The 23,632-nt window shown below is 46.2% G+C and overlaps 1 protein-coding gene across 3 annotated transcripts in view; it reads right to left on the reverse strand.

Moving 5' to 3' along the window:
• Positions 1–13,592, reverse strand: part of JUP (junction plakoglobin) — a 64,802-nt gene extending 51,210 nt beyond the window's left edge. For 2 of the 3 annotated variants that reach the window (XM_073572704.1, XM_073572702.1), the window contains exon 1: positions 13,409–13,558. The gene's annotated coding sequence lies outside the window, so the exon portion shown is untranslated. Of the gene's footprint in view, positions 1–13,408 lie in introns of all 3 variants that reach the window. The other variant, XM_073572703.1, reaches the window with a different exon arrangement.
• Positions 13,593–23,632: the final 10,040 nt, after the last annotated feature.

Genomic DNA, 23,632 nt, shown 5'->3' on the forward strand with positions numbered 1-23,632 from the left:
ACTTTCCACTTTGCATTAGTAGTCACAGATACCATTTGATCACATGAGCCTCCGTCTGCCTCTATGGGGGCGATTGGGCTTTCCTATGAAGTTGCGCATACATTCAGGTCTCATAAGGTCACTGGAGCCATTCTTCCATCCCGCTGAACAGCAATTACGGTGCAATCACCACCTTCCCTGCTGCAAGAGATTAAGGCAGCGGAGTGCGGCTAAAACAGATGCCAAGCTACAGATGTTTGGGTATAAAGCAAGAGCAAGTCTAAATTGTGCCCATGCGTTTGCAAGATATTTTAATTAGAGTGATGGGTCCAATCTGTTAATGGACCCGGTGGGAGGGAACGGGTTAATGAATCGTGCCATGCTCTAATGGTGTCCCTGGGACAATCAAAATGATGTTGGAGCTTTCTGGTCTTGAGAAACCTGTGTACTGAACCAAAAGCAAGTATAAAAACACTGCAGCTAAAAAAAAAAACTAATAAAAACTACATATAACCAGAGTTCAAAAACGTTGCCATATCCTGGTCGTGTGGTATGGGTGACGAGCACAGCTAGACTGCTGAAAAGCTGATTTTTTTCTAATTGAGTCCTCTGATCAGATCTGACAATCTGGTTGCTAGGAATATCACTACCTAACAACCATTCATTTCAGTTCAGTGGTCATGTAGCAGATCCTTACCAACCATATATAACCCAGGGCGACAAAAGGCGAGGAGGAGTTTCACCAATGCCAATCATTTTTTCATTAAAAAAATAGTTGATCAAGCTTATAAAGGTTGATGGCATCTTGTAAACCTGTACCAAAGTCATTATTTAATGGCATTCGGCTTGATCGATCTTGTGCAAGCCTAGAGAGGTCTTTGCCGTTATCTTGATTGCATCAAGCCATTGGGTTGATGGTCTTCCTTTTCGCCTTGTTCCTTACATTCTTCTGACCACGATGTCCTTCTCCAGTGATTGCTCCCTTTCTATAGGGGTCCAAAGTAGGCAAGTCACAGTTTGATGATCCTTGCTTGATTTATTTGTTCTTCTTGCCATCCATGGCATTGATAGCACCCTTTACCAGCACCACATTTCATAGGCGTCCATTCGTCTTGTTTCTTTATCATCCAGATGTCGCATCCATAAATTACTACAGAAAAAGACCAAGACTATGCAACGAGGCATGTCTCTACCAATGAAACGTTCCTCGATTTGAAGACCTTGTAAAGTCATTTTACACCATGGCTACTGCCTGTATCTAGTGCAGATGAGCAAATAGACAAGTGGGAGCCCAAAAATAGTTATTTGAAGTAGTTACAAGACTGACAACCAAGTTGTTCGATAAGACACTCGTCAGCATTCCTCACCTTAACCTAAAGTCCAAGGGAGAGCTGTATGTGTGTATGGATGTGTATATTACACAAGAAACAAATCATTTTCAGGTCTTAAAGTGGCTATGTACCTACACAGGAAGGTGTTCTCAATGGGGTAAAGGGAATAAGCCGCTGCCAGAAAGCGATGATGGTATGTTAGTGCTGTAGATTATCAATTTGACTTGCGCTACGTTGGTTCTGCCGCCGGTCCAGGCAGATGGCAGCTGGTTTTCACTTCTGCCCCTAACTTTTACTAGAAAGAGCTACACCACAAAGATGTGGTGCAACAGACATTCATTTTTCAATTCACTCGCTTAGGGTATATAGCACCATGAATTCCACAGCGCTTGATGGACAGTGTGAGGAGCTGGCCACTGACATTTTCCAGCACAGAGCACTGGTACGTCGATCTTGTTGTGTTTATTAAAGATTTGCTTGCTCATCAGTTTAAGGTGTACAAATCTCTCCTGGAAAGTGTTCAGCCTCAGGAATCAATGTTTCTATTCAGTGACAGCATGCAGAGGAAGACCTGCTGGCTGGATCTCATGTATACATAAGGCCTACATTAGCATTTCTGTCCTGCATCTGGTGGGGGAATGTGTCTTTGTTCCTCTCTGCAAGGGGCATCTCTAATACACAACCCTGCACACAGGCTGAAGATTGGGTTTCTGGAATATTCTTCAATCTTTGAGCTATAAGCAAATGTTTAAGGAAGAGGGTGTGAACATGTCTACCCATCCACAGGGCTGATCCCAGGAGAGGGAGAAGAATGTCACATGTTTAGTGAGGCAGATGGGGTGCAGTGATGCTGAGGATCGGTCGGTAAGGACCTGGTGCCCCTATGGAGACTGGAGATGGGTTGCCAGCTGGAGCTTGATACACATGCTGCGGTCATGAAATCAATCGTCTGGATATCAGGAACTATCTTAAGGGCTGTTGTGGCCAGCTGAAGTGGTAGACATGTGCTCTGGTCATGGTATGAAGCATGGACTGTGCCTACAGACTATACTAGTAGGAGAATCAAAAGTGGCTGACAAAAAGTTTTGAGCCAGTGCTTATTGCCTGGTTAGGGGGCAGTGCCAGTGATGATCAGCCCCAGGATGGGATCTTGTGGACTAGGGACATTGTCACAATGCAATCTACTCGGAATTGCTGTAAGACCACGGATGTAAGGAATAAGAAAAGTTAAATTATTAACCTGCCTATGTGATTATGTCAACCTACAACCTCAGATCTTCACCGACATCATCATGATGTCGTAGACCCTACAAGGCACCTGATGGCCCCAGGATGCTGGGTAAAGAAATGAAGACCGGCGGTCGGCCCACAGAAGCGTGATTCCAGCTGTACATCTCTAGTTTGTGCTTGATCACAGATGTTATTGTATACTGAAATTCAACAAGCCCCATTCTCCTTTTGATCACACCCTCCCCTTTCCCAGTCGGCTGATCTGCCTCTGAGAGGGAACTCCACTCTTAAAGGGCGACAACCTCACAACAGGCAACACCAAGAAGGTTTCAATACAAGGCGCTACTATCTCACTGTCAGTCTGGACTATATCAGGGAGAAAGATGTAGACTGTGCAAACATGCACTAGCTCAGCACTAAAACATCAAGCAAGTCTTCAACACAGATAAGCTAGAAGAACTCCCCCCAACAGCAAAGAACGGAGTGAGAAATGCACATAAATCTGGATAATGGCCTTTCAGATCTGCAGAAGAATTACAGGCTTCAGCATAGGAGGGCTATTTAATTGGACACTGGTGTTATGCTTTCCGCTTGCTAGACCTTTATCCCATTCCCAATCCATTAGCACACAATGCATTTGACAACAACTGTTCATACACAACTAGTAAATGCATTATGTAATGTGAAACGCGCCAGCGGTAAACAGAGGGCAGGGGCAATGATGGCTACCTACTATCCAGGTCAAATGGCCCAATAGGTCACTCATGATGGGCAAACTATACATAAGTTATCACACGGTGACAAGATTTGCAAGGATGGTATTCATGACTAAGTCAAAGTCATTGATAATGTTATAGAAACCTCTTTCTCCGAGCTCAAAGGAATCCATGGTAAATTAGTAATAATCCTAGACAGACTGCAAAGCCGTAAATAGTCACAGCATAGCACCATATTCTCCCTTAGGGTATGTGCACAAGCTGCGGATTTTGCAAAATCCGCAGGTCAAGAGACCTGCGGTTTTCCTGAGGATTAGCCCTGCGGTTTCACACCTCTACAATGTTGAAGGTGTGAAACCGCTGCGGATTCCGCACAAAGAGTTGACATGCTGCGGATTGTAACCCGCAGAAAAATCTGCAGCATGTGCACAGCGTTTTTTTGCTTTTTATTCATTTTAATGGTACTGTACAACGCAGCAGGAACTGCTGCGCATCCGCAGCGTTTGCACAGACCCTTAGCTTCTGTACAAGTTCACCCACAGGTACAGAAGATATGGGAGCCATATTACGTAACAATACAACAAGGAGCTTGAATATGTAACATGCATAAGCCCAGTTTTCGCTTCATTAAGCCAAGCGTCAACTATAGATTGGTTATATACGCCGACTTGCCGCCATCCTGATAGTTACGTGAAGTAACAAGCCTGAAAATGTGACCTCTCTGGTTAGACGTGTTTTCAGACAGACATTGTGATGAATGTGCAGTTTCATTTGTGCCACAAAGCGGCCACCTCCCTAAAGTCTATTCATTGCTGTCTCAGAAGCTTAAAAACTACAAAGTAGGTGGAGAAGGCAGAATTCAAAAATCCATGTATTCATATCAGTCCGAGTGGCGGGTATTGATGGCTATTACATCTAGAGGTCAATACAGGCAATTTAAAAGGCAATTCGTCAGTCACGGACGCACTGATGGCATTAAAGCAGAAGTGTGCCGTACAGCCTGCGGCGGGGTCATCTCACTGAGGCACGAGAAGGCAGTGGCCTCAAATACATACCACATAGAAAAAGTATAGTAAGGCATAAATAGACCCAAACTGAGTTAAATTATATAAACTAACTAAAAATGTGTTACCATCTTTTTAGTTAGCCATTAAAAGGTATCAACCACTGAGGACTCTCAATTCTGAATATTTTTCTATCTACTGGCTAACACGGTACAAAGATATACATCTTTCCTGTATAAACTAACCAGTGATTCCAATATTAGGACCGCGGTATATGGGACAAAGCTGCAATACCACATATGGCCTATGGACATGAAAGTTGCAGATACTGTCATTTATTCCTTCGTTGGGCCCATGGTGGCATCATCAGTCGGCACCGGTACATGCCCTCTGCCTCGTATCCCGATCAGCATGGAGATGTGTGCTCTGGGCCGGGCAGTTCTGCTTGTTGACACTCGATGGTAATGGGAGGCCGGGCCCCTGCTGTTAGAATGCAAGGAATGTGAATGTAGCCTGAAAACAGGTTGATGTGGGGGCCTTCTGCCTCCCCCTCCTCCAGGAACCAAAACAATGCGAGCCATGGGTGCAGTCTCTGTATAGCTGCAGGAGCCACAAGCCGCAAAACCATCCAGATACCTTATAAAGTAGGACAAGAAATATATTAGGGTGATGGCCGCCTAGCATCTGTGGCGACTACAGAAAGGGGAGCGGGTTCACTGACCCTCGAGTGATTTCAGATCATGACAATTCGTGGTTCTAGGAAAATCGTAGTGCGAGACACCCACGTAAGGGCCAGAAAATTCAGCACCTCCGCAATTCCAGTGTCATCTAGGACACAGGGGCCACCACAGTAGTAAAAGCAGATCATCTTTTTTGAGCGCCCCACTACTGCCTGATCATTCAGAATTATGTTAATGCAACACTCCATTAAAAATATTTCACAGTTTACCTCACAAATTCTTGCCCAATGCTCCGATTCTGGTTTCTTTAGTCTTCGGCAATCCCTTTTACTTTAGTGGTTTGAGGTAGAGCGAACATGGGACATGACTGTAGGATACGCAAAATAGCTCTCCCCTAGAAGAGTAGAAGGGCTCTCCGCTCGTGCCACCTATTGGAGGTGGCTACCTTAAGGATACGTTCCCACGAGTTTTTGGGGCGTTTTTTACACTGCGTATTTTCGAACAAAACGCAAGTAACCTATTTTACTTAATTGGTGTAGAAAATCTGCATCAAAAACTCCCTAACAGCTCAATGTGGGAATGTAGGGTAAAAGTCAAAATGTCTGACCCTTTAACAAGTCTTGCCACATGACTAAAGGCACACACTAACGTTCGTCAGACAGTGGCTTATCTCCCTGCCGAACACAAAGATGGGGCAAATACAGTAACTTAGGATCCCCAACATTGTAGATCACAGGACAAGAGGCCCCCGGGCCCCAGACATTAGATTATTAGCCAATCTTGTCAAAATTGGAGGGTCCAGACAACATTTATCTAATAGTTCCCCAAAATGAAATTCCACCCATCAGCAATTTCAGGGATTTTAACCCGTTAGCACAGGGCAAGAAAGTGAATTGCCGGGTGAGAGCCATTCACTTCCATTTGGAGGGTATATCTGTGGTGACAATGTGAAGTTTCAATGCCATATGTGGACATGGCATTAAAAGCAAAGTTACAGGGATCAAAGAGAACAGCAGTAGAGGATCAGGCGGGTAAGGATCCTGGGCAGGAGCAGAATACCAGGGATTACATCCACTGCCACCTGCTCTGTACAAACTCACCTACACGCCACAATATTTGATCAGTTCCTAAAATTATTTGCAAGACAAACCAGCCCCACCCTGTCCAGACGCCAACAAGTGGGCACTCATGAGTTTATCCTGTATAAATGAATGCAGGGTGGCAATCTCCAGAAAAGGACAAACCCATAGGTTTCTATCCTGCGACCCTCCACAACGCTCAGCATGACATAAGAGCCAAGTTCTCTACTTACACCCAAAGCTGAAGTTACAAGCCCTGCTGGCACATTCAAGTCCTCATGATTGGCCAATAGTCCCTGGAACTGGACCGCTAAGGTAGCAGGGTTTAGTAAGTCCATGCCCAAAAGACTATTGCAGTTTCTGGGGTGGGACATAAATGCTCCAAATCTGGTAGTGTAAATGTTGGCAATTATGAATGATGGCTACCCCAGAGGGCTTGTTAGGTTATATGTCAGACTACTGAGTACAGACCAGGAGGAGGCTGTATTCTTGCTTTGGAAGTGACCAGAAAATACAATTCAAGATTATCAATATATAAGAGTAGTGTGAACTAATTAATGCACCCTGATCACTACCACTAATCCTTGTGTGCAGACCCACATCTTCCCTCTTACTAGAAAGACCTTATGTAGGAAGAATATTTGGCAAGGCATACGCATGGCAGCTCCATTCCAGCAGGTCGGGCCCTCCACCAATCTGTAAGTCATAGGCGATAGCTGTTTTCATTGGAAAACCCCTTTAAAGGTCACAGACCCAGCATAGACATTACAAAATTAGGCAACAAAGGCAAATATCTAAAACGTAGAGTACTGCAGAATATGTTAACACTATAGAAAAAAATATATCTAGGATCATTGGCCTTCTGGATTTCTGAATTTGACGAGCCATGGAGAAGGTGTACATGTGGCCTTCACCGTGTCCAATACAGCTATTAGCGATTGGCATGCAAAATGATTGGTGGGTTGTCCAAATAACTCCACTGAGGGAAAAAGAGGTGAAAAAGCAATAAAATGGACACCAATTCTGTAGTCACAAGGTCCCAAAAAAGGAGATCTCCGTCCATAGAAGCTATCATGCAAGAACGCCTTTGAGGCTTAGCACAAAATGGACAGTTTTTCCATGCAGGGTCATGGCCGTAACATCCCCTGGCAACTTCTTGTGGCCATTGTGTTGGCCTGCTGACAGAAGCTCAGCAAAAGCATTCTTGCCTTTTGACCCGGCTACCATAAATCTCAAGATGCACAGAAGGTGGGGGAGGAGGGCACACATCGCAAGCCCATCTTGGTTCCTCAGCCAACAGCAAAAGAAACACCAGAAATGCATCCAAGATGATAACTTTGCTCGTAAATATGGCATAAAACGAGCTGGAGCATGGCAAGGGTTAACAGCGAGGAAGTTCATCACACCGAACACAATGAAATCAGATTTCAGACGCAGCAGAAGCCGCCAGGAAAAGAATTTCCATTTGTTTGAAAAGCAAAACAAAAAGATTCCAACTGGCAGGACGATCATGCCAAAAATAGCCAGTGCAAATGTACTGCGAGAGCCTGGGGAGGCCGCGGCTGCCAAAACTGGAGGTTGTGAGTAAACGGACGGGACGGCTAATAACAGCAGAACAATAGGGTGGCAATATGGTTTACAGCGCGCGTCACTCCAACATTACTACTCCGACATCTGCAATGGGGAAAACTAGGAGGAAACCAGTATGGCCACCATTACATAAGGGGGTCAGACAACTTTCCGAGAGTTCATCAGAAAGCGAGCTTATGGGGATATACAGATCTCAGAAGGCTAGAGGGGGTCTGCCATCCAAGCCTGCGGGAGATGTATTGGCAGCCATACTGGTCATCACCCAACTTTTCCAGTATCATACACAACCAGGCTGAAAGAATTTTTTTTCCCAAAAAAATTTGGTGTCCTGCCCCGCACAATCCTCCGTACTGTGCTACTGTCATGGAGCAGTGGTTATGTGCATGGGCTAAATCCCATTATTCACTTCTGGAATAAATGACCCCACTTGTTAATTGGCTGTGTCTGGGATTACACCTCTGCTCCAAAAAAATAAATTACAGCCCAAGCTTCAAAAAAAAAAAAAAAAAAAAAAAAAAAAAAAAAAAATCTGTGACCCAGATTCATCAAAGAGTAACACCAGATTCTTGCCTACAGTTTGATAATTCACAAAAAAAAAAAAAAAATAAAAAAAAAAATAAAAATAAAAAAAAAATTACAACTTCGTTTCACGCTACTTTTGGCAACTTTGCCAAAGTGGGTGGAGCTGGAAAGTGGCAACATCCACCCCACAAATTATTTAAGAAGTGGAGACACATTACGCCAGAAATGTAATACAATGGAGATCATCACTGCCAGGACTACAGCACAATGTGTCTGATAGACAGACCACACCCCCTCCGTGATAAGCATCTCACTGTCAATAGACAATGTGCACAGAAAGCTGTGGTGTGAATGGGGGCAGCTTTCTGAGTGATACATCACTGCAATCGGGGTTTCTGCCCCTACATTATGCTGCTCCCAGATGAGGTCAGAAAAACCTGGTGACAGACTCCCATTAAGCAGTGTGCATCTCTTACTAAATTAGGTGCCTCTTGTTCCTGCTCGCCCATCATTAAGACTGTTGTACAAAACGCCAGTTGTAATGATTCAGGGCCTACTACTTTAAGGCTGGGTTAAAACGGGTGTATTTATGATCTGTATATGTACAGAAAGTCTCCTAAACCACCACCTCATACACGAAGCCATAAGTTCAGGTGGGCAGACCCATGGACAGTCGGGCATTGCACTGTATACGGCATCGATAAAGGGGTAGTCCACTTCTTCAACCCCCTAATAAATGCCATTTACCATCCGCGAGTAAGCGCCGTTTCACACTAAATCACGCAACTCCCCATTGAGCTGACGTGCGAGTCATGGTAATTATGACTTTAGGAGCATTAAACAACTTTCCAGTCATCAGCTTATTTGCTTCACAAGTCATTACAGGTAAGTGAACATCACCTGCTAATTTCCTTGCCTCAGATCTTTCCTCTTTTTAAGCTCATCTCCATTAGGGCAGAGCTGTGACTACACTTTATGAACAGTGTCTATAGGGAGCCTGCGGTAGTCTGAGACACGCCCCCTGTCTTATCGGTTCAGCCTCCTCTGATTGGTTGCCATGTTACACACGCTCACCAGGCGTTAGCGCATGGAGGGCAGAGTGAATATAGCTGGTTTTACGCGTCCATATCTCAGGGACCCAGTACATCACTGGCTGCTGGTCCCCTGACTTCCCGACAGCGCAGGGGCGAGAAATAGTCTACATCCTATTTTGACTACAGGTGAAAATTAAAATTGTGACAGCCAAGAGAACATTGGAAGTTTGGAAAACTGAAGACTATTAGCAAGGTGTATCATTTTTGTCCTTTAGAATTGGACAACCCCTTTAACTCTTATGTTTGTACCACAATTTAGGGTTTTCTCAGATTTCCGGAGAAAGCTGAAAACGAGGTGCTTCCACCCACTAAGAGGCAAGGCGGACCCCCGCGGGTAAGGCCAATGTGTCAACAGAAACTCTTGTCAAGGTGTTGACTCGGCTTCTGCTTGCAGGTAAGCGAGTGAGATTAGGCGCTCGTCACCAGGACACGCCAGCAACGCCCAGCTGCCTGCAGCTTCCTACAGCTCTGCTATAACCTGGCAGCGTCTCGGCCTCGCCCCAGGCCCTGCCCTTGTCTGATTACTCTTTGTAGTGAGAAACCTTCCCATGACTAAACCAGGGAGTAACCCTGAAATTTCTCACATGGATGAGATCTGGAAAGCGGAGCAGAGTTAACTCGTACACCGCCGGCCTACAACCAAGCAGGCACGGCGACAGCAGATCCAGACTGGTTTCTATGTTCTCACCATTGTGGTGACAATCGGTTCCACATTTGGGACTATAAGGAGTTGGAAACTAAAAAAAAAAATGAAAAATTCGAATGACCTCATTAACCAAACTCCACATTTGTTCCCAATTTGCAAGCAACCGAACGCATTTATGTTCTGCAATACGTCCCCACAGCACCCCCAACACCTACAGGAGATCAGGCGGGACCCCTTTAGATTCTCTATAATATACAGATTACTTAAAGGGACGTTCACCATGACACAGTTTAAATTTAAGGCGGTTAGGCCTGATCATTTGATCGTCAGATGCCGCGTGACCCAGGGGGAAGCGGTGTACAGCCGGATACATAGCGTAATCTGGTCAGATCCGGTTCTACAGAGTGGGAACTGCTTTACTGGTTCAAATATGGGGGTACTGATCGGACCCCAATCGGAGGTACACTTACCCCGTATGTGTGTATGTCCGGGATAGGCATCCGCACCGTCGCAGCTACAGACACAAAATTTGGCAGTGTCACACGTCTGGACCCCGAGAGCGTCCTAAGCTATGTTGTGAGGTGAAATTTTAACCCCGCGCGTTCCAATTCACCAAACAATTTTGCCCCTGTCTATATAATGGGGAAAAAGTGTGTATCAAGCCCCGCCCCTCATTATGTCATAATGGTTGCCATGGCGACACGGATTCATCATAGGTTGCAAGCCCCGCCGCTCATTATGATGTCATAATGGTTGACTATGGGATGGAGGATGTGTGATGGGTATATGGGCACTGGACTATGGGATGGAGGATATGTATGACGGGTATATGGGCACGGGACTATGGGATGGCGAATATGTATGATGGGTTTATGGGCACGGGACTATGGGATGGAGGATGTGTGATGGGTATATGGGCAAGGGACTATGGGATGGAGGATATGTATGATGGGTATATGGGCATGGGACTATGGGATGAGGATGTGTATGATGGGTATATGGGCACGGGACTATGGGATGAGGATGTGTATGATGGGTATATGGGCATGGGACTATGGGATGGAGGATATGTATGATGGGTATATGGGCATGGGACTATGGGATGAGGATGTGTATGATGGGTATATGGGCACGGGACTATGGGATGGCGAATATGTATGATGGGTTTATGGGCACGGGACTATGGGATGGTGGATATGTATGATGGGTATATGGGCATGGGACTATGGGATGGTGGATATGTATGATGGGTATATGGGCATGGGACTATGGGATGGAGGATGTGTATGATGGGTATATGGGCACGGGACTATGAGATGGAGGATGTGTATGATGGGTATATGGGCATGGGACTATGGGATGGAGGATGTGTATGATGGGTATATGGGCACGGGACTATGGGATGGAGGATGTGTATGATGGGTATATGGGCACGGGACTATGGGATGGAGGATGTGTATGATGGGTATATGGGCACGGGCCTATGGGATGGTGGATATGTATGATGGGTATATGGGCACGGGACTATGGGATGGAGGATATGTATGATGGGTATATGGGCACGGGACTATGGGATGGAGGATGTGTATGATGGGTATATGGGCACGGGACTATGGGATGGAGGATATGTATGATGGGTATATGGGCACGGGACTATGGGATGGAGGATATGTATGATGGGTATATGGGCACGGGACTATGGGATGGTGGATATGTATGATGGGTATATGGGCACGGGACTATGGGATCGTGGATATGTATGATGGGTATATGGGCACGGGACTATGGGATGGAAGATAATTATAATTTGTTATAACTAACCACAGTTAGTTACTATGCCCGGGCAGCGCCGGGCTCTTCAGCTAGTCTGTCCATATAAGTATACCCCATTGGCGACCCTATTACACCATTGCCTTAGTAACACCCACAGCTCATGTTATTAAGGTCCCATCAGTCAGCAGACTACAGACGTCTACCTACAGCAGTCATGACTGCGCTATAGGAATATCACAGTCACTCCCTTCAAATTCCAATGGTGGTTGTAGGGCGTCGTATTGAAGTTAACACCAAGGTGTCATTTATGGGGGAACTTGTGCTAAAAATGGATGATTGTAGAAACCCCAAAACAATAATAAAAGGTCATGCATATTTAAAGGGGCTGAGCAGGTACCTACAAAGAGGGTGTACATTGTGTAGACCTGCAGGAAACAATACTTGCCCTCTGTAGGACTTGATGCCGCCATATAGTACACAGAATGGACATCATATACCCTTACTCTGGAAGGAACAAAGGTGGAGGTCTACATCTTCCCAGGGGGGCTCCAGGGTAATTAAATATTCTGAATATGGTGGGGAGGGGGTTCAGAGCGTTAAGTGACACCAAACCTTGCTAACCTACAGACCCCCACCTCTGGAAGTGATGCCCACCCTTGTACGCTTACACATATACCCATTACACACGAACAAACCACCCAGCAACCTAAATCCTGCTCCCACTGATGACAAAGGCAGAACCCCCCCCACCACGAGCAGCCATTGTCCTGCGGGATCAGCAAATAAAACAGAATATTCCCACTAGTGGCAGCGGGGACGTAGGCGGACGCCCTGCCCCACCGACGGCAAAGTTCACAGCACAAAAAGGGGATGCGCTGCGTTCCTGACAGCGGAGGGGGGGGGGGGGGGGGAACACAGGCTACACCCTATACTGACAGAACCAATATTGTGACAGCCAAGAGCGCTGGGAAGAATACGACTGCTGCCCGTCATTGCCCAGACACAACACAGGGCACGCACCCATCACAGGTGCCACAAAGGAAGCCACGCCGGCCCACAATGAGGTCATCCACGAAAAGAGGAGACGAGTTTGTCAGGTGCTGGCAAAGCTGCGCTGGTGGTTTTACATAGGACTGCAATTTATCCTACCGCACAGTTATAGGACTCACTCAGCACTGCCACATATTTGAAGGTCGTGCAGTTTAGAAGGGAGAGCAAAGGGCAGAGGGCACATGGGAAGGCGCAGATGTAGCAGAGCCAGGAGGTCACAGATACAGTGAGAGATCACAGGACAAACTCCGCTCTGCTGCATCCGTATACATCATGCACAGGTGGGGGTTGTGTATCACAGCAAAGAAGGGGCTACAAAAGGTTACTCTGACCCCCTAAACAACCACCACATAACGTATATTAACGCCATGATCGAGGCACAAAGACGCAGCATCTATAGCATGGGGGATCTAACCGCACCCATCTATACAGGGAAAAGGAATATATATATTATACACACACAGTGCCACACTCACTGCAACCACAGGAGCACCACAACTCCCAGCCAGCATGCCAAGTATTTCCCAAGCTTCCAGGGCTCGCTGGGAGTTCTGGTCCGCCAGTAGCTGGAGTCTCCCTCCATAGAGCACACATCTGGCGTCCAGCCCATTGCTCCCCAGGTCAGACACACAGGTAGAGTCCCCTCCCCCCTCCGCTGCCAACACACAAAGGAACAGGCCACAGTACACATAGAAAACCGTCTCCGGTCATTACCCTGCGGTGAAAGTCGCTGGAAGCAGCGCCTCTATCCTCGCACTCACCCAGACCTCAGCGCTCCAACAACTAACCCGAGCACAGGGCTAGCTGACAGCGACAACCACCTCCCAGCCAATGAGGAGCCGCCCCTATCCTATCCCCGCCCACCGATTGCACCTCCTTGCTATCTTATTGGACAGCACATGCATCAGTCATTCCTCCACCTTTCTTGCTATTGCCGCCCTTTCTGGATTTGATTGGTCAAGTCGTACGCTCTTTATCTTTGTCGGCTTATTATTGGTTACAAGTTCACAGCGTGAAACATGATTGGATGTTGCTCGTGTCATTTAAATCAAGTTGAGCCTATAAGAAGCTTGGGGTCGCCTAGCTAAATTTTATGTGGCCACGCCCTGGCATTACGTCATAGTTTCACCTGGGCAGGTATGGAGCTGGTGAGTCAGGGGTTAGTCATCTTGCACCCAGTCGTATAATGACACGACGACCTGCAGCCGGGCAGACAATGGCTTGTCTGTGGGTTCTCAGCTGTGCACCAAGTGTGCGTGTATGTATGGGGATCCAGCAATGGCACATAACTGGACCCTTCATTTACTGATACAGGAAATCTGCCCTTACATGGAGCAAGTCCATTAGTTCTGATGGTCCAGAAACCCTGCTTAAACCCTTTAAGGACATGGCATTGCTTGTTCTATTTTTCTCAAAAGCTGCACATCAACCAAATCTAAGGGTTAAACAACCGGGATTGGCGTCTTCTCTGATCCCAGCTGTTGCAGCAGGAGCCTGATGGTATATGACGCCCCACTGGCGCTGCATATGGCGCGGGCACGGCCCCTGCACTACAACCATGGTCATGCCGTATTTTTGCCCCAATGTTTCCATCCATTTCTGGGTGCTTCTTGAAGTATGTTTGGGGTCATAGTCCTGCTTGAAGACCCAAGACCTAGGATGGAAACCCAGCTTTCTGACCCCAGGCACTACATTCTCTCAAAATCCTGTAGTAATCTTCACATTTCATGATGCCTTGCACAGAGTCAAGGCATCCAGTGCCAGGGGAAGCAAAACAACCCCAAAATATCTTTGAACCTCCACCATATCTGATTGTAGGTAGTGTGTTCTTTTCTTTATAGTCCTCATTCCATCTTTTGTAGACTGTAGAATGATGTGCTTTACCAGAAAGCTCCATCTTGGTCACATCTGTCCACAAGACTCTTTCCCAGAAAGATTTTGGCTTACTCACTTACATTTTGGCAAACTGCAATCTATCTTTTTTGTTTGTCAGCAGTGGGTTCCTCCTGGGTCTCCTCCCATATTATGTCATTCAAATGTTGACTGTTGCACCCTGCGCCTGCAGGAAAGCTTAAATTACTCTGAAACTTGATTGCAGTTGCTTATCCACCATTTGGACTATCCTGTGTTGCAGCCTTTCATCAAATTTTCTCTGCCATCTACGTCGACAAACTACAGTCCCATGGGTTGTAAATTTCTTGCTTATGTTGCGCACTGTGGACAGAGGAACATCAAGATCTCAGGAGATGGACTTGTAAATTTAAGATTGTTGAAAAAGATCAGCAAAGTTTGGTTCTAAAGTCCTGACAGTTCTCTTCTCTCTTCCTGTTCTTTCTTAGTGTTGCACACACAGTGCAAAGATTGAGTCAACCTCGCCCCTTTTTTATCTGGTTTCAGGTGCGATTTTTCATATCCTGTTACTTGCCACAGGTGAGGCTGAACGAGCATCACATGCTTGAAACAAAGTTGTTTACCTGCAATTTTTGAAAGGTGCCAACAATTTTTTTTCTGCCCATTTTTGCGTTTTTGTTTTTTTTTTTTTCCTCGTGTTTTTTTTTGTGGTGTTCCAATACACACAAAGGAAACAAACGTGTAATTACAATAAACTTCTGGGAGAAGTACTTCATTTTCTGGAACAATTTCCAGGGGGTAAAAATTGCAGGTACTAGGGAGAGTAAAAAAATAAGTGAAAGAGAAAAAATTTATACGGTGTTTATATTTTAGGAAATTAAAAAAAAAAATCCAAATGCCTGAATCTCTTCACTTTGCAATCCCCAAAGTCTAATGAAAGTATAGAAAAAACTATATCTGGTATCGCCACACCTGTAATAGTATGATCTATGGGATTACAAAATTTCATTAACCCTTATAATTAAAGGGGGAGAAAAAATGTAAACCTCGGAAATAGTGTTTTTGTTTCACAACTCTTAAGGGCCTGTCACACTAAGCGATATCGCTATAACGTCACTGGATTTGTGACGTTATAGCGATATCGCTGTATCTGATACCTCCGACCGCTCCACCGCTGGTTATCGCTGATCGCGTGAGAACGGCCTGGGCCATTTCTCGTCGTCAGCTTCCTGCTATGATGACGAGCGACGCGTGGAGCCGGGCGGGAGGACGTCAGGATCGCCTCGTCTGACAGGTAAGTAGCGACCCCCGACCCCGGCGATGTCGCTGGTGAGATCTGCCTGTGTGGCAGCTCACTAGCGACCACTTAGGCCTGTTTCACATTTCAGTTTTTTGTCATCAGTTAAAATCCGCCAAAATGGCGGAAAGCGGATCCGTAGTTAACTGAAGTGAATGGATGTCAGTGGTCCGGTTTTTTGACGGATCTGTTGCCTGAAGAATTTTAAAGGAACCACTGTCCGGGGACGAGAGAGAGAGATTTTTTTTCCACTGCCAGAAAGGAATTCGGGGTTAAATTCCTGCCTGACTTCCTTTCCCGGGCATGCGCACTGGAAAATGCGGATCCTACAGCAAAAAAAAAAAAATGTTGCAGGGTCCGTACAGGCATGCCGGCGGACGCTAACATTTTGGCGGATCCGCAAAAAAATGGATCCAACGGATGGCCATCTGTCAAGATCCGCCGGTAATGCAACTCAATGGGGAAAAAAACGGATCCGCCAAAAAAAAAATGGCGGATCCGTTTTTTCAAAAACTGGCCGATTTTGACTGTCAAAAAACGGAAGTGTGAAAGAGGCCTTAGCGGTGTACCAGCGATCCTGGCCGCGTCATATCGCTGGTGCATCGCTGACAGTACCTTTAGTGACAGCCAGTTTGGTACCTACAGGGAACCTGTCACCTGTTTTGGCCCCTGCCTTTCAGGGCTTATCTGCAGCATTCTATAATGTGCTCTATCCCACATGTCACAACCTCCTGAACTTGAACTGACCAGGAAATGTTTGCTTGTTGTAAATAATTTGGTGTCCCGTGTATTGTTTACGGCGGCTCCTGAGGATGGCAGCCTGGAGGCAACGGAGGCCTGTAGCCTACGAGTGCGTATGATGCACCCCCCACCTGACACAACACTGGGACACCAGTTCTGTAAAGTGGCAGAGCGAAACTGGACAGCAGCTCAGTCATGACTACCGCTCTCACGCTCTTTACACAGTGGACACAGATCAGCAATAACCAGAATTGTTACCCAATAGTGTTGGAACCACAAAATAGCAGTGTTCTGCAGGGAATAGCAGAGATGTACCGCTAAGTAGTGACGGGATGTCTACTACCTGAACAGTCTGGTCGCCCAAGCCAGGTCTAAATGTCCTGGATGGATGATTCTGTCTTCCTTCACTGGAATCCGGACAGGTGAGCCACAGTCACCTCATATGGGCAATAAGTAGAGCTGCACTTGTTTGGCAGCTCCCCTTAATATCTTTAAAGTCAGAAGCTTCTTTCTCCTTTTTGGAGGTGGATGTTGCCCCTTTGTATCTTGGGGCCCCTGCATGCACTAAAGACATGTCCGCCTCTTGGTGAGACACCACTGAGGCATCTTCAGAGCGCAAACCTCTTCTCACCCTTTTCTAGTATTGCCCCCCACTCAGTTTTATTCTTTTGATACTTTTTATTTTTAGAGCTTTTGTGCTTCCACACGTTTTTTTTTTTTTGTTTTTTTTTTTTTATTTTAACCACATAAATATTCTGTTAGTAAATCAGTCTTACTTTATATGGTCATGTTTTGTATGTAGCTCGCTCCTCATCTGCATTAGTGAATGTGTTGTGGTTTTCGTAACTCATCAAGTCCCAGACAAAACAGTGGCGTGGGGACTGTAAAATCGCATCTTAAACTTTAAAAAAAAAAAAAAAACTTGCGTTTTTGCGGCATATCTTTTTAAGATGCCCTTAAACTGCAATTTCATAGAATCATAGAATCATAGAATCGTAGAGTTGGAAGGGACCTCCTGGGCCATCTGGTCCAACCCCCTGCTCAAAGCAGGATTCGCTAAATCATCCCAGTCAGATGTCTGTCCAGCCTCTGTTTGAAGACTTCCATTGAAGGAGAACTCACCACTTCTCGTGGCAGCCTGTTCCACTCATTGATCACTCTAACTGTCAAAAAGTTTTTTCTAATATCTAATCTGTGTCTCCTCCCATTCAGTTTCATCCCATTGCTTCTAGTCTTTCCTTGTGCAAATGAGAATAAAGTTGATCCTTCTACAATGTGACAGCCCTTTAGATATTTGTAGACAGCTATTAAATCTCCTCTCAGTCTTCTCTTTTGCAAACTAAACATTCCCAAATCCTGCAACCTTTCCTCATAAGACAGGGTTTGCAGACCGGTCACCATTCTGGTCGCTCTTTTCTGAACTTGCTCCAGTTTGTTGATGTCTTTTTTAAAATGTGGTGCCCAAAACTGGACACAATATTCCAGATGAGGTCTGACCAAAGAGGAGTAGAGGGAAATAATGACTTCACGTGATCTAGACTGTATGCTTCTATTAATACATCCTAGAATTGCATTTGCCTTTTTTGCTGCTGCATCACACTGTTGACTCATATTCAGTCTGTGATCTATTAGTATACCCAAGTCTTTTTCACATGTGCTGTCGCTTAGCCCTATTCCTCCCATTCTATATATGCTTTTTTCATTTTTATTGCCCAGATGTAGTACTTTGCATTTCTCCCTGTTAAAAACCATTCTGTTAGTTGCTGCCCACTGCTCCAGTTTATTTATATCTTTTTGAATCCTCTCTCTCTCTTCTCTAGTATCCAATTTACAGATATCTGCCCCACAGTTGGGGAATCGGGAGCACAATAAAAATCTAAGACGGTAGATAATGACAAGGATAGTCCAGGATGATGAGAAAAAAGATAGGCATGTAAAGGGGAATAGCCGGATACTTAGACCGTCCATTAAAAAATCTCCTGTACCTAGCTTGTACTGTGTTCTGCTGCAGGAAGTCCTCTGGACATGGCTGGGTGTGCATGTAGCCTTACATTCACATGAAACAGCTGCATGTGACTGGTGGAATATTCTGGATAGCTGTTATGAAATATTACAAAACTAGTGGTTTTATTTTTAAATAGGTTTTCTGATTTCATAAATCCATTTTCATACACCCTGTTGTGGTGTATGCAGTTTATAGAGTGAGGGAAGGCTTCTTGTCTCTTGGGGTAGAGAACAAGGCTGGAGGACCTCACCGATGTTAGGCTGTGTGCCCACGTTGCGTTTTTTAAGCATTTCCGCAGCGCTTTTAGACGCGCGTTTCTGCTGCGGAAACGCTTAAGAAAAGCATCCAATGTAATCATAATGGAATCCGCACATGTTGTGCTAATGGTGCGTTTTTTTTTCCGCTGTATAAACGCTTAGCAGAAAAAAACGCAGCATGTTCATTAATTTTGATGGTGCGGTGATTTATTACCAATTACTACAGAACCAGAAGGTTGTTTCACCCCTCAACCCCCTCTCCTTAACCTTTTGCTAGGTCCACTATCCCCTAGTAACAATGTGGTTCCTCTGTGTCATGATCCAGTTGAGGGTTTGTTTCTGATTATTCTCTCCCCAGCATGGTCGTGCAGGGGTTAATCTTCCCTGCCTCGTGTTTGTATCTATCTGGCAATTTCAGTCCGCTGTTACCTGCAAGCAGCGTCGGTTATAGTTCCTGTCTCTGGCTTGAGCAGCTGACCCTGTTATACCCAGATTTGTCCTCTGCCCGTTTCTCTAGGTCACGTTCCTGTTTTTCCCTGTGACTTCGCTCGTCATAGTACTCGCTCTCTGTGTTGTGATCTCTTGGTATTTGACTCGGCTTGTCCTCTGACCTGTGGGACTGTCTTCCGACTCTGGCTTTCTGGAGTGCCCGCCAGGGCAGTGGGGATACTCGGTAACAGGCCGTTCCTTAAAGGGGATGTGTCGCGGCGGCAGTGACCTGGTCCATGGCCCTGGGCATCCAATAAAAGGGGTTATTTACTGGGGAATAATGAAGTTTGTGATAAAGTTTATAAAGTGTTCATGTTGCCACCTGTGGTTTCTGGTCAGAGGTGACCAGCGCTGCAGTGCAGATCCTCTGGGACTGGTGATGCAGCAGAGTTGGTATAGTTCCCCACAGGTGGAGCTGAGTCCCAGGGCAGATGTAAAATGTTGAAGGTGGGAGTGATGTAGTATTTGGCAAGGGATGTAGCAGTGCTGAGTAGGTGGCGCAGGAAGAATTCAGAGGACACAGCTGGTGCAGTTTCTAATGCTTTAATCACAGTTCTTGTGTACACGGATACCCGCTTGGCACGGAGTCCTCCAGGTGAGGGGTCCAGCAAACTCCCAGGTAGATCAGGACACACCTTCCCAGGACGCCCTTCTGTATATGCCTCTCCTGCCGTCTCACTGTGTTGGCTGACCGCCTCTCCTGCCCAACACCTCACAGTCAGTGTCCCAAGCCACTAGCCATGGACCTTGTCAGGCAACATTCTCTCTGCATCCCCTTGTTCCTATATGGCTGCCATTTCAGCGATGTAACAACTGTGGCTGAAACACCTACAGGTGCCTCTGCCTCCGGCTTGCTAGTTGAGCCTGATGATCTCTCCAATAAGCTAGGGGGCCGGTACCAAACTGCGACCTGATCCCTCCACCCAACGTTAGTCAGCGTGGAAGAGTCCCACGGGCAGTATAGTCGCTGTGCCATGCCTCTAGGAGCCTTTCTGTCATTCCGGGAGCTTCCTTCTACCTCTTCACTTCTTCTCTAACTTTCCTTCAGCACTCTAACTGACCAGTCCTGCCAGCTCCTTCCTCCAGCTCTCCCTCCTGCTAACTCACTCTTCCAGTAACTTCTCTGCTCCTGCAGCTCCTCCAGACAGGGAGCTGCTTCACCACACATCTCTCCACTTTCATCTCATCTCTGACTCACTCTCTCTGCACTGTTCTTTCTGCTCTCTTAGCTCCTCCTCTACTCCTACTCACTCCACCTACCTCCCAACACCCTTTACTACCCAGACAAGGATGAGATCATCCTCCCGTAGGGTACATCCAGGGTGCCCTGCTGCTAAAGTGTGTGCTGGGTGCAGGTGATAGAGTCCTGGGTAGTGCTCCCTCCTTACCTGAGAGTGGGGTTCCACACCTCTGGGTGAGGTGCAGTACCTTTGTGGTGATTGAACCCTCAGGGGCACCACATTTCCTGCTCCTGACTGGCTCTGACTTCTTTGGCTTGTTTCTGACCACATGTATTGCTATAACCTCTGGTACTTAGTTCCCTCTGTTGCTGACCCGGCATTTCTGACTACTCTTCCACCATCTGGTGGCTCCTGCCTGCTGCTCTGTGGTTTCACTGAGTGTACCTTTTTTTTTTTTTCCCCCCTTCACCCGCACCCACTGGTGGAGATTGTGTGCTCCTGCTCTGCAGCAGGCATTACACTCTGGTTTATGAACCCAATCTCCAGTCTCACCTTATACTCAAACTTCTGCACATATCTAATCACTTCATTACACGTACAGTGAGCATTACAAAGATGTAATTTGTCATAGTGTTAAAGAGGATGTGTCCACTCTATAAAAGAAAAAAACAAAATAACAAACCACCAACTCATGAGCCAGTTTCCCACTTGCGCCTTAACCATGCAGTTACTCTGCAAATGGCAGTCTGACACAGGATTTTCACCAGTGCACCTACAGGCTCATGTGCAAGTGCTTTAAAGCTTCACAGCTCTGGTCCATAGGACTACTACAAAAACAGGCATCATCATACCGCCCAACTTTTTAAGAAGGGAAAGAGGGACAAAGGCTGCGGTGCATGTGGCAAATTTTAGGTCACACCCATGTCCAACCACACCCATTTAGCACTGTTGATCACACTGACTGGTACTGAGGGCACAGTGGCCAGCATTATGGGCACACTGACTGGTACTGAGGGCACAGTGGCCAGCATTATGGGCACACTGACTGGTACTGAGGGCACAGTGGCCAGCATTATGGGCACACTGACTGGTACTGAGGGCACAGTGGCCAGCATTATGGGCACACTGACTGGTACTGAGGGCACAGTGGCCAGCATTATGGGCAGACAGACAGATAGCAGAGAGGAAAAAAAGAAACTTTAGAGAAAGAAGGAACAGGGAGAGAGAAAGATTAGAGAGGGTTCCGCTGTGTATGACTCGTACACACACGGCTCCGCTCCATACACCTCACACACGACTCCACTCAATACACACATGGCTCCACTCCGTAAACCATGTACACACATGGTTCTGCTCCGTACACACACGGCTCCGCACACCACACACACACACACACACACACACACACACACACACACACACACACACACACACGGTTCTGCTCCGTACACACACAGTTCTGCTCCGTACACACACGGCTCAGCTACGTACACTTCATACACACAGGGCTCTGTTTCGTACACCCCCCACACACTCGGCTTCGCTTCGTACACCAAGTACACACATGGTTCCGTTCACCTTGTACACATGTGGCTCCGCTTCGTACACACACGACTCCGCTCTGTACACCAAGTACACACACGGAAACCAAAAGAAAAAATTGGAAGCTTAATTACCATAAAAACTGGATTTTATTTAGTATGTGCAACAATGCAAATCTTTTTATATATTTTTCATAATAAAAGACAGATTTTATTAAATATAATGAATGCAACAATGCAAATAAAAAGCAGGGAAACACCAATACAAAAAATTGCTGCAAAAAGAGTCCTATGGTATAGATAGAAAATGCATTCCTTGCATAAGTACATGTATATGCATTTAATGGCCAGAAGGGACAATGATCATAGTATAAAATATGAGAAAGTCTCTTAGCAAAGTGCTCAAAAAAATGGCCTAAAAAAGCAAAAACATAGTAGCATAGATTTCTTAAAATTTGTATAATACTAGTGCAAATATTAGAAAAGAAATCCACTTATGGAGCAATACCAGCATTACAATTATGAAGAAGATAAAGTGTCAGTGCAACAATGAACCATTTTCAGACAAATAAGCCTGTTACAGAGATAATTCCATGGTTCTTAAAAAACATGATACTAAATTGATATGTTAGCATTGCCCAAAACTGTACAAATAGCCAAGACAAAAAGTCCCATTAATGTATGTAAATGCTACAAAAAGGCGGTAATTATGCAAAAAGGTGCTCATAAGAAAAATCTGTCTATACCTGCTAGCAGCAACCACCCCAACGCGCGTTTTGCACTTAGCTTTATAAAAAGATTTGCATTGTTGCACGTACTAAATAAAATCCAGTTTTTATGGTAATCAAGCTTCCAATTTTTTCTGCATGCATTTTTTGGAAGTACCAGTCAACTTTAAAATATCTATCTGATTCAAGTACACACACGGCTCGGCTCCACACACCCAATAGGCACACGGCTCAGCTCCGTACACCTTGTACACACACGGCTCTGCTCCGCAGACCCCATACACATGCAGCTTCGCTCCGTACACGCATATCTCTGCTCTGTGCACATACGGCTCCGCTCTGCACACCCCATACACACGCGGCTTCGCTCCGTACACCTCGTACACGCATATCTCTGCTCCGTACACCTTGTACACATACGGCTGCGCTCCGCACACACCATACACATGCGGCTCCGCTCTGTACACCTCATACACACACGGCTCCGCTCCATACACCTCTTACGCACATGGCTCTGCTACATCCACCCTGTAAACCCCTCCTGACCCCACACAAACTTCCTCATCCAGCACAGCAGCATCCTGCATACACTGAGGCCCCTGATGATGTGACCCCTGACTCCTCCCCTCCTGTGACCTCATCACAGGTCCTGTGCGCACATAGCAGCCTGGCGATGTCATTGCAGGCCGTGAGGGGCTGCGGTGGGTCTCTCCGGGAGGACGAGGATGGGGTGCATGGGGGGGGGGTGCGGCTTATCTTAGTGCAGTGTGGGAAAAATAGACACCCGGGCGGGACAGCGGGTGGTTTGTCAAAATCCGCACTGTCCCGCTAGAATCGGGATGGTTGGG

This window comes from Dendrobates tinctorius, unplaced genomic scaffold, assembly GCF_039654945.1.
Source record: "Dendrobates tinctorius isolate UK_male_01 unplaced genomic scaffold, ASM3965494v1 ptg000032l, whole genome shotgun sequence".
NCBI classification, from domain to species: Eukaryota; Metazoa; Chordata; class Amphibia; order Anura; family Dendrobatidae; genus Dendrobates; species Dendrobates tinctorius.